This window comes from Oncorhynchus nerka, linkage group LG27, assembly GCF_034236695.1.
Source record: "Oncorhynchus nerka isolate Pitt River linkage group LG27, Oner_Uvic_2.0, whole genome shotgun sequence".
NCBI lineage: Eukaryota > Metazoa > Chordata > Actinopteri > Salmoniformes > Salmonidae > Oncorhynchus > Oncorhynchus nerka.
Window position 1 is genome coordinate 54,017,678 of NC_088422.1, and position 12,201 is coordinate 54,029,878.

Below are 12,201 nucleotides of genomic sequence, written 5' to 3' on the forward strand. Positions count from 1 at the left end.
CGTTCCATTTCTGCAGTACAGTTGATAACCATTGCTATGAACGCTAAGAAGCCAACCTTACTGAAGCATAAATCACTCGCTGGCCTATCCTTCTCTGCTGGCACAAATCTACTACTCACCCTGGAATCCGTTCATTATTTCGTGTTTTGTCATATTGGATTGTGTGATTTGTAGTTCTAAGTGTTTCATAGCTCTCCAATGCACACAAAAAATGCAGAGGCAGACATAGGTGTAATATACTGTAAATAAATACATTGAGTAATCAGTGTCATCAACATTGCAACATACATTTGATATATATTTTGTTTTACAATTCTACACAGAGCAACATAACAGTAAACAATTCCACATTCGATTATCATAACATGACATTGGTGGTGAGGCACATTAAAATATATTAGCTCAGGAAATATTTAAAGCTTAAAGAGGTTCAGTTAAACTTCATACATTCTGTGATTGTTTTATAATATATCAAATTGTTACTGCTTTAGAATTTCAATAGAAAGTGACTAAGGTTACACAGAGGCTGATACATTCATGTAAAAGCAGGCTTAAAGAAAGAGCAGCAGAGCTGTTCAAGAACAGTTAGATGCTATTGCAGTCTGCACAGCAGGAAAAAATTGCCTGGTTTGGTCACTGTATGCCTCCCAAATGGCATCCTATTTCCTAAGAGCCTTGGTCAAATTTAGTGCACTTAGTATGGAATAGGATGCCACTTGGGACGCATCCACGATGAGCAGATCATTCACTTATAGGGCCCTCTATTCCACCCCCCTCGTCAACTCCCTCTCTCTCTTTGGGGTGCTGACCCAGAGATGGGCTTCTGTCTCAGCCTCTTGGACCAAGGAGAGCAGAATATCTGTAGTCTGATAATTCTGGTGATGCCCCATGATGATACTTGTCCTCTACTGCACTCTACTGGACAAGGTTGGAACTGCAGTTGCCTGTGTACGCACGGTTGGACTTGTTTCAATGTTTATTCACCACGTGCACAGGGCACAACAGGTATAGTGTGTCAGTATAATGAAATTCTTTAATTGAGAGCTCTTTCCAACAATGTAGTGATAATAACAAATCTACAAATTGTAAACAATGGACATCAGCATAATGGAGTAATACATCTCATCAATAATCATTTTAGCAGCAGAGTAGGTTGACTGAGTGGGTAGAGACCTATGGATGGGCATAGAGTCAGTGTGGATAGTCTGTGGGAGAGGGAGAGCAGTAGTTGTTAGCCATTTAACAGTCATATGGCCAGGGGATAGAAGCTGTTTAGAAGTATATTTGTCTGAGCCTTGATGCACCGGTAGCACCTGCCGGACAGGAGCATGGAGGACAGTCCAAGTCTGGGGTGGCTGGAGTCTTTGTCAATTTTTCGGGCATTTCTCAGACATGTATGCACGTCTTGGATGGCTGGGAGCTCACCCCCAGTGATGAGCTGAGCCGTCTGCACCACCGTCTGTAGGGCCTTCTCCGGTCATGGGCCTTGCAGTTGCTATACCAGATGGTGATACAACCAGTCAGGATGCTTTAAATAGTACAGCTGTAAAAGTGCCTGAGTATCTGAGGGGCCATGCAACATCGTTTCAGCCTGTTGAGGGAGAATAGGCATTGCTGTGCCTTCACGACTGTTCTGGTGTGAGAAGACCATGTTAAGTCTTCAATGATGTGGACACCAAGGGACTTGAAGCTCTTGACCCCCCCTCGTTTCTGTAGTCACAATCAGCTCCTTGTTCTTGCTGACGTGAAGGGAGAGGTTGTTGTCCTGGTACCACACTGATACTTCTCTGACTTCCTCCCTGTAGACTGTCTCATCGCCGTTGGTGATCAGGCCTACGAACCTTGATGTTGGAGTCATGCGTGGCCACACAGTCGTGGATCATTAGGAAGTACACGAGGGGTCTAAGCACACACCCCTGGGCAACCCCGTGTTGAGTGTCAGCATGGCGAGGCTGTTGTCAAGACTACCTGGCCTGACGACTCCTGGCTGTCCCCATTTCTCCTTGTCGTGCTGTTGATCCAGTCTCTACTGTTCTGCCTGTGTTGACCTAGACCTGCTGTTTTGACCCTCTCTCTCCCTCTCCCTCTTTCCCGCTCTCTCTCTCCCCCTCTCCCTCCTGCACCTGCTTTCTTGACCTCTGAATGGTCTGCTATGAAAAGACAACTGACATTTACTCCTGATTATTATTTAACCCTGCTGTTCATCTATGAATGTTGGAACATCTTGAAGAACGATCGAGCCTCACAGTTTTCCATAGTTCGTGTATTGTATTTCTGAGTCAAATGCGTGGTAAGAAAACAATTAGCAATGATCATCGAAATTGTTACAAGGTTGTAAAAACAATTCTAATAAATGCAGTTGGACAATGGATGAACATACTCGCCAATTTAAAAAAAATAATATAATCCATCAGATGTTGACTGAAATATAGCACATATATTTTCAGTTCATGGATTTTGGTTGGGAATTATATAATGAATTAAATTTGTCTTAGAATGCACTTATATACATTTTCTTATTGTAGCAGGTATTTAAAATATATATTTTGTGTTAAAATAAAGAAAATTATACATGCCTCATTTGCATAAACGCACAGGGTGTATTTTCATATATGAATGAATGAACATAAAAGTGTGAGACAGGGTTACAACCGCCAAACACTTGCTCTGTCTACCCTACCTGTGCATTGTCTAGACTGCCTCATTAATTACGGTTGTGGTCACGTTGTCTTGCATAAACAAGTTTGTCAATAGCAGGATACCATCGGATTCAACATCAACATGTTTGGCTCGAGGTTACTATCTAAACATACTTTACATTGTTTGCAACACCAGACATAATATCACTAGATTCTAACACTAGAGTGTTAATTTTCAGAAATTGCAAACATTTCAGGTCACACACACACACACACTTAATTCAGCGAATCATCAAGACCTAGATTAGCTGAATCAGATGTTTCAGTGCTGCACTGGAATAAAACCCTGCACACCCTGTATCTCTCCAGGATCAGGGATTTGTAACCAAACAAAGGAGGGTCCCCTACCTTTCGTCTGAGCTGGAGCACACGTTCTCTACTGACAGCAGCACTCCTGGTACACGGGCAGGCCGCGATTACATTGGGGCCCTGGCATGCCCCCAACACAGTCAGCTTTAGGGTACAGATAGAGAATTTCAACACATCTCTATGGCTAGGGCACAGACAGTATAAAGCCAGCTAGGACACAGACAGAGGATTAGAACATAACTATAATAACATAATAGATTATATAGTTGTGATGGAGATGTTCTTGTGAAATGACTGCCCAAAGGAGTAAACCACACGATCACTCATAAGTCATTTGGCAGTACGCCCAGAACTTTGCTCAGGGAACTAGAAGGAGTGATACAATATCTCAGTTTCAAGGTAAGAAGCCTTTATATGGTGTTAGTCAACCACATACAGGAACCAACCATACTTATACAGTTGCAAGAAAAAGTTTGAATCCTTTGGAATTACCTGGATTTTTGCAAACAAATGTAATATGTGGTATGATCTTCCTCTAAGTCACCACAATAGACAAACACAGTGTGCAAATAACACACAAATTATTGTATTTTTCTTGTCTATATTGAATACATAATTTAAACATTCAAAATGTAGGTATAGCTGGTTTCCCAATCATAACCAACTGTATTACCAGTACACCGATTAATACATTTATTTTGTATTTTTGCAGGAATATTTTTTTTATCTCAGGATTGTGCCCTGGAATCACATAACTCGTAACCGTGTCATATCATTCAATGTCTGCTTCTCCGCATCACCTGAGAAACACAACCACTGTCTCTAACCAGGATACTTCTGCTTCAACAAAAAGATCCCAATCGGAGATGTCCCCTGCTCCTACAGGGCCACCCTGCTTCAACAGTATGGTTGCCCTAGAATTACTCCTACAAATTCCTCTTTTTAGAAATAACCCCTAGTTAGTAATAAAGTTTCTAACTAGGGGTGACTTTGCTACAACAAAGACAATGTGCTCAACCTGTTCTTAGAACAGGGTTTTCTATAATGTTTAAAAGAAAATCAGTCTCACACTGAATTTATCTTATCTGTCCGGAATGACATACTGTATCCACTCACTGACACTCTCAGCAGGTCCGAGGCGTGTCCTTCTCTGCTCGGTTTTAGTCCGTGTGTGGTAACCTGACTCACGTTTAACGGAGCCACTGCGAGCAGTTTACCCTCAGTCTCCCGGGAACAATCAGGAAGAGGAGTTGGCATCCCACCGTTGTCACCAATTTGTTTTGGAATATCTAATCAAAGGGAAGAGAGACACTTTATTATAAGACACTTTATTATAAGATTTGCAAAAATGGAGAATCAACTATCAACTCAACAGTGCGTACTTGAAAAGCTCAACGAACAGTGCCGGTTCAAAGTTTTTATAGAGAAGCACATCCTTTTTGAATACGTGACATTCAGCAGATAGTGTGTAAAAGGTATTTAGTTGTGTGTGCAGACTCAAGATAGCACAAGGTTGATAGCACGAGGAATCAACCGTCTAACTGCATTCACAACAGCAAAACATGTGCTCCTTTCTGCAAGTTTCCGTACGTGACTTTCTGTAGGCAGTAAACCCACGGGATGTCACATGCTGCGGCCTCACCCAAGCGGACCATAGCTATACGCCCAGTCTTATGACTAAGTTCCACAAAGACAAGATTGTATCAGGTTAGAAAAACACTAGCATATAACAAGAGACAATTCTTTCAAAGGTAAAACACAGGATATCATGATTAATTGTCATTTTCCACGATAGTCCCCAAATCCAGAGCAAATTCAAGAAAGCGTACAGTATTATATAGAGCCATTATTGCATGGAATGCAATATGTATATGTAGGCTAAGTGTGCATTTTTAAAAATGAATGTAGTTCTGTTCTTGTTTATTAATGTTCTGTATTATGTAATGTTTTGTATGGACCCCAGAAAGAGTAGCTGCTGGTTTTGCAGCAGCTAATGGGGATCCTAATAAAATACCAACATAAACACAACTTTACACTTTTAGACAACGTTTGTCAGTATTGAAAATTGGTTACCATTGACATAATTCTAAGGTTGAAATGTCACACCTCAAAACAGTTAACACCAATGACATGTGCCAGGTCTATGCAGGTAAATGAGAACTTACTCAAAGCCTTGCTATACATGGAATGTCCAGTCGAATAAGGCAGAGGCGTGAAATGATTAGGTTATGGTACCGATATTCCAGAGGAGCTTTCAAATGGGATATAAAACACATAACTACCCCTGGACAAATGAACTCAATGACATAAACTGGTAATCAGTGAGTCGTCCATGACCCCAGGCTTCCCCTGCTTCTTGTGTTGTTTATATACAGTGCCTTGCAAAAGTATTCACCCCCCTCAGCGTTTTTCCTATTTTTGTTGCATTACAACCAGTAATTTAAATGGATTTTTATTTGGATTTCATGTAATGGACACACACAAAATAGTCCAAATCGCTGAAGTGAAATGAAAAAAAAAAGACTTGTTTCAAAACATTCTAAAAAGTAAAAAACGAAAAAGTGGTGCGTGCGTATGTATTCACCACCTTTGCTACGAAGCCCCTAAATAAGATCTGGTGCAACCAATTACCTTCATAAGTCTGCGTGATGATGATTCATGATATATTTAATGAAGGAAAACCTATACATACAGAAACTACAAAAATAACGAAATGAAATAATGAAAACCGAAAAAAGCTGGTGCAAACACAAAGACAGGAACAATCACCCACGAAACACTCACAGAATATGGCTGCCTAAATATGGTTCCCAATCAGAGACAACGATAATCACCTGACTCTGATTGAGAACCGCCTCAGGCAGCCATAGACTACGTAGACACCCCACAAAACCGCTAAGACAAAAACACACCACAATAACCCATGTCACACCCTGGCCTGACCAAATAAATAAAGAAAACACAAAATACTAAGACCAAGGCGTGACAGAACCCCCCCCCCCCCCCCCCCCCCCCTAAGGTGCGGACTCCCGGACGCACCTCAAAACCATAGGGAGGGTCCGGGTGGGCGTCTGTCCATGGTGGCGGCTCCGGCTCGGGACGTGGACCCCACTCCATAAATGTCATAGTTCCTCCCCCCCGCGTCCTGGGATAATCCACCCTCGCCGCCGCCCATGGCCTAATAGTCCTCACCCAGAACCCCACTGGACTGAGGGGCAGCTCGTGACTGAGGGGCAGCTCGGGACTGAGGGGCAGCTCGGCACTGAGGGGCAGCTCGGCACTGAGGGGCAGCTCGGCACTGAGGGGAAGCCCGGCACTGAGGGGAAGCCCAGCACTGAGGGGAAGCTCAGCACTGAGGGGAAGCTCAGCACTGAGAGGAAGCTCAGGCAGGTAGTTGGCTCTGGCAGATCCTGGCTGGCTGGCGGATCTGGAAGAGTCTGGTTGACTGGCAGATCTGGAAGAGTCTGGTTGACTGGCAGATCTGGAAGAGTCTGGTTGACTGGCAGATCTGGAAGAGTCTGGTTGACTGGCAGATCTGGAAGAGTCTGGCTGACTGGCGGCTCTAGCTGCTCTGGCTGCTCCATGCAGACTGGCAGCTCTGGCTGCTCCATGCAGACTGGCATCTCTGGCTGCTCCATGCAGACTGACAGCTCTGGCTGCTCTATGCAGACTGGCAGCTCCATGCAGACTGGCAGCTCTGGCTGCACTATGCAGACTGGCAGCTCCATGCAGACTGGCAGCTCTGGCTGCTCTATGCAGACTGGCAGCTCCATGCAACCTGGCAGCTCTGGCTGCTCCATGCAGACTGACAGCTCTGGCTGCTCCATGCAGACTGGCAGCTCTGGCTGCTCCATGCAGACTGGCAGCTCAGGCTGCTCCATGCAGACTGGCAGCTCAGGCTGCTCTATGCAGACTGGCAGCTCCATGCAGACTGGCATCTCTGGCTGCACTATGCAGACTGGCAGCTCCATGCAGACTGGCAGCTCTGGCTGCTCTATGCAGACTGGCAGCTCTATGCAGACTGGCAGCTCCATGCAACCTGGCAGCTCTGGCTGCTCCATGCAGACTGACAGCTCTGGCTGCTCCATGCAGACTGGCAGCTCTGGCTGCTCCATGCAGACTGGCAGCTCAGGCTGCTCCATGCAGACTGGCAGCTCAGGCTGCTCCATGCAGACTGGCAGCCCAGGCTGCGCTGAACAGGCAGGAGACTCCGGCAGCGCAGGAGAGGAGAAAGGCTCCGACAGCGCTGAACAGGCGGGAGACTCCGGCAGCGCTGGAGAGACGAGGCGCACTGTAGGCCTGATGCGTGGTGCTGGCACTGGTGGAACTGGATAGAGAACACGGGAGCTGCCACCGGAGGACTGGTGTGTAGAGGTGGCTCTGGATAGACCGAACCGTGCAGGCGCACTGGAGCTCTTGAGCACCAAGCCTTCCCAACCTTACCTGGCTCGATGCCCACTCTAGCCCGGCCAATACGAAGAGCTGGTATGAACCGCACCGGGCTATGCACCCGCACTGGAAACACTGTGCGCTCCATAGCATAACACGGTGCCTGCCCGGTCTCTCTAGCCCCCCGGTAAGCACAGGGAGTTTGCGCAGGTCTCCTACCTGGCATAGCCATACTCCCTGTGAGCCCCCCCAAATACATTTTTGGGGCTGACTCTCAGGCTTCCATCGCGTCGCCATGCTGCCTCCTCATACCAACGCCTCTCCGCTTTCGCCCCCTCCAGTTCTTCCTTGGGGCGGCGATATTCTCCAGGCTGAGCCCAAGGTCCTTCACCGTCCAGTTCGTCCTCCCATGTCCAGTCCCTCTCTCGCTGCACCTTGGTGCGGCTACACTCCCCTGGTTTAGCCCAGGGTCCTCTCCCGTCGAGGATTTCCTCCCAAGTCCAGAAATTCTTGTCGCGCTGCTCCTGCTGCCGCTGTTGCCTGTTACCACGCCACTTGGTCCGGGTGTGGTGGGTGATTCTGTAACGGCTCTCTTCTATCTCCTCCTCTGACGAAGAGGTAGAACAAGGATCGGACCAAAATGCAGCGTGATGATGATTCATGATATATTTAATGAAGGAAAACCTATACATACAGAAACTACAAAAATAACGAAATGAAATAATGAAAACCGAAACAGCCCTATCTGGTGCAAACACAAAGACAGGAACAATCACCCACGAAACACTCACAGAATATGGCTGCCTAAATATGGTTCCCAATCAGAGACAACGATAATCACCTGACTCTGATTGAGAACCGCCTCAGGCAGCCATAGACTACGTAGACACCCCACAAAACCCCTGAGACAAAAACACACCACAATAACCCATGTCACACCCTGGCCTGACCAAATAAATAAAGAAAACACAAAATACTAAGACCAAGGCGTGACAGCAAGCAGCACTATGAACACCAAGGAGCTCTCCAAACAGGTCAGGGACAAAGTTGTGGAGAAGTACAGATCAGGGTTGGGTTATAAAAAAATATACTAAACTTTGAACATCCCATGGAGCACCATTAAATCCATTATTTCAGAATGGAAATATGGCACCACAACTAACCTGCCAAGAGAGGGCCGCACACCAAAACTCACGGACCGGGCAAGGAGGGAGTTAACCTCTTCAACTATGGGGGCGCTATGTCATTATTGGATAAAAAAACGTGCCCGTTTTAAGCGCAATATTTTGTCACGAAAAGATGCTCGACTATGCATATTATTGGCAGCTTTGGAAAGAAAACACTCTGACGTTTTCAAAACTGCAAAGATATTATCTGTGAGTGCCACAGAACTCATGCTACAGGCGAAACCAAGATGAATCCTCAAACAGGAAATGAGCAGAATTTTTGAGGCTCTGTTTCCCATCGTCTCCTTATATGGCTGTGAATGTGCCATGAATGAACTTGAGCTCTCTGCCGTTCGTCCAAGATGTCTGCAGCATTGTGACGTATTTGTAGGCATATCATTGGAAGATTGACCATAAGAGACTACATTTACTACATGCCTGGTGTCCTGTGTCGAAATTATTGCTTAATCTCTAGGTCCATGTGCGTTCCATTTCTTCAGAAGAGAAAGTCAAGTGCCACGATGGATTTATTGTCGATAGATATGTGAAAAACACCTTTAGGATTGATTCTAAACATCGGTTTGCCATGTTTCTGTCGATATTATGGAGTTAATTTGGAAAAAAGTTTGCGTTTTAATGACTTAATTTTCGTTTTTTTTCTTACCCAAATGTGATGGAGAAAACGGAGCGATTTGTCAACACAAATAATATTTTTGTAAAAACTGAACATTTGCAATCTAACTGAGAGTCTCCTCATTGAAAACATCTGAAGTTCTTCAAAGTTCTTCAAAGGTAAATTATTTTATTTGAATGTTTTTCTGTTTTTTGTGAAAATGTTGCTTGCTGAATGTCAGGCATAATACTATGCTAGGCTATCAATAGTGTTACACAAATGCTTGTTTTGCAATGGTTGAGAAGCATATTTTGAAAATCTGAGAAGACAGTGTTGTTAACAAAAATCTAAGCTTGAGAGCTAGCATATTGATTTCATTTCATTTGCGATTTTCATGAATAGTTAACGTTGCCTTATGGTAATGAGCTTGAGGCTGTATTCACGATCCCGGATCCGGGATGGCTCGTCGCAACAGGTTAAATCAGAGAGGCAACGAAAAGACCAAAGATAACCCTGAAGGAGCTGCATATGGAAGAAGGTACTCTGATCAGATAAGACTAAAATGTATCTTTTTGGCCATCAAGGCCTCTGTCTGGCACCTCTGTCTGGCACAAACCCAACATTTCTCATCAATCTGAGAACACCATCCCCACAGTGAAGCATGGTGGTAGCAGCATCATGCTGTGGGGATGTTTTTCATAGGCAGGGACTGGGAAACTGGTCAGAATTGAAGGAATGATGGATGGCGCTAAATAGAGTGAAATTCTTGAGGAGGAACCTGTTTCAGTCCTCCAGAGTTTTGAGACTGGGACAGAGGTTCACCTTCCAGCAGGACAATGACCCTAAGCATACTGCTAAAAAAACACTCAAGTGGTTTAAGGGGAACCATTTAAATATCTTGGAATGGCCTAGTCAAAGCCCAGACCTCAATCCAATTGAGAATCTGTGGTATGACTTAAAGATTGCTGTACAACAGCGGAAACCATCCAACCTGAAGAAGCTAGAGCAGTTTTGCCTTGAAGAATGGGCAAAAATCCCAGTGACTAGATGTGCCAAGCTTATAGAGACATACCCCAAGAGACTTGCAGCTGTAATTGCTGCAAAAGGTAGTTATGCACACTCAAGTTTTTTTTCTTATTATTTCTTGTTTGTTTCACAATAAAAAATATTTTGCATCTTCAAAGTGGTAGGCATGTTGAGTAAATCAAATGATACAACCCCCAAAAAAATCCATTTTAATTCCAGGTTGTAAGGCAACAAAATAGGAAAAATGCCAAGGGGGTGAATACTTTCGCAAGCCACTGTATTGTTGTACTATAGAAGTACAGTACTTTGTACTATAGAAGTACGGTGAGTACCAACATTTTTTGTATTGCTGGTAAGTATGCTAGATTATTGTACAACCTGTAGGTTTTAACTAAATGTTAGACAGTAAGGCCCAGATACAGACTCGGCTAAACCTCGACCTGGACAAAAAAAATCGATGTCAATGGAGATTCAGGACTAGGCTTAATCTGTTTCTTGATTAATTCACAAAAATATTTTATTATTTTTTATTTCAGCTTTATTTAACCAGGTAGGCCAGTTGAGAAAAAGTTCAAATTTACAACTGTGACCTGGCCAAGATAAAGCAGAGCAGTGTGACAAAAACAACAGTTACACATGGGATAAACAAACGTACAGTCAATAACACAATAGAAAAAGCAATATACAGTGTGTGCAAATGTAGTAAGATTAGGGAGTTAAGGCAATAGATTGTCCATAGAGGCAAAAAATTACAATTTAGCATTAACACTGGAGTGATAGATGTGCAGAAGATGATGTGCAATTAGAGATACTGGGGTGCAAAAGAGCAAAAAATAACAATATGGGGATGAGGTAGTTGGGTTGGCTATTTACAGATGGGCTGTGTACAGGTTCAGTGATCGGTAAGCTGCTCTGACAGCTGATGCTTAAAAATGATTGAGGGAGATATGTCTCCAGCTTCAGTGAATTTTGCAATTCGTTCCAGTCATTGGCAACAGAGAACTTGAAGGAGCGGCAGCCAAACGAGGAGTTGGCTTTGGGGAGGACCAGTGAAATATACCTGCTGGAGCGCGTGCTATGGGTGGGTGTTGCTATGGTGACCAGAGAGCTGAGATAAGGCGGGGCTTTACCTAGCAAAGACTTATAGATGACCTGGAGCCAGTGGGTTTGGCAACGAATTTGAAGCGAGGGCCAGCCAACGAGAGCATACAGGTCGCAGTGGTGGGTAGTATATGGGGCTTTGGTGACAAAAACGGATGGCACTGTGATAGACTGCATCCAATTTGCTGAGTAGAGTGTTGGAGGCTATTTTGTAAATGACATCGCCATCGTCAGTTTTACAAGGGTATGTTTAGCAGCATGAGTGAAGGAGGGTTTGTTGTGAAATAGGAAGCCGATTCTGGATTTAATTTTGGATTGGAGATGCTTAATGTGAGTCTGGAAGGAGAGTTTAGAGTCTAACCAGACACCTAGGTATTTGTAGTTGTCCAAATATTATACGTCAGAACCGTCCAGAGTAGTGTTGCTAGTCGGGTGCGGGCAGCAATCGGTTGAAGAACATGCATTTAGTTTTACTAGCATTTAAGAGCAGTTGAAGGCCATGGAAGGAGTGTTGTATGTCATTGAAGATCATCTGGAGGTTTGTTAAAAATTAACACAGTGTCCAAAGAAGGGCCAGAAGGATACAGAATGGTGATGTCTGCGTAGAGGTTGATCAGAGAATCACTAGCAGCAAGAGCAACATCATTGATGTATACAGAGAAGAGAGTCGGCCCAAGAATTGAACCCTGTGGCACCCCCATAGAGACTGCCAGAGGTCCAGACAACAGGACCTCCGATTTGACACACTCAAGGTTCCTCTTTGTATCATCCTTGGTATTCAACCTAATCCATGATGTTACAACACAATGTTCTGTCTGAGCTGCGTGGTCCTCTGTGGATCAACACTGACATCCTACCAGGTCACGGAGGCAAGGCCACACCCCTTGACCCCAATGAC

At 44.5% G+C, this 12,201-nt stretch overlaps 1 long non-coding RNA gene across 1 annotated transcript; it reads right to left on the reverse strand.

Annotated features, from left to right (window-relative positions):
• Nucleotides 1–214: 214 nt before the first annotated feature.
• Nucleotides 215–4,792, reverse strand: LOC135565335 (uncharacterized). The gene is made up of 4 exons (XR_010461544.1): nucleotides 4,391–4,792; nucleotides 4,125–4,297; nucleotides 3,048–3,152; nucleotides 215–944 (listed from the first exon to the last, which is right to left on the reverse strand). It is a non-coding gene; the product is annotated as an uncharacterized LOC135565335 (long non-coding RNA).
• Nucleotides 4,793–12,201: the final 7,409 nt, after the last annotated feature.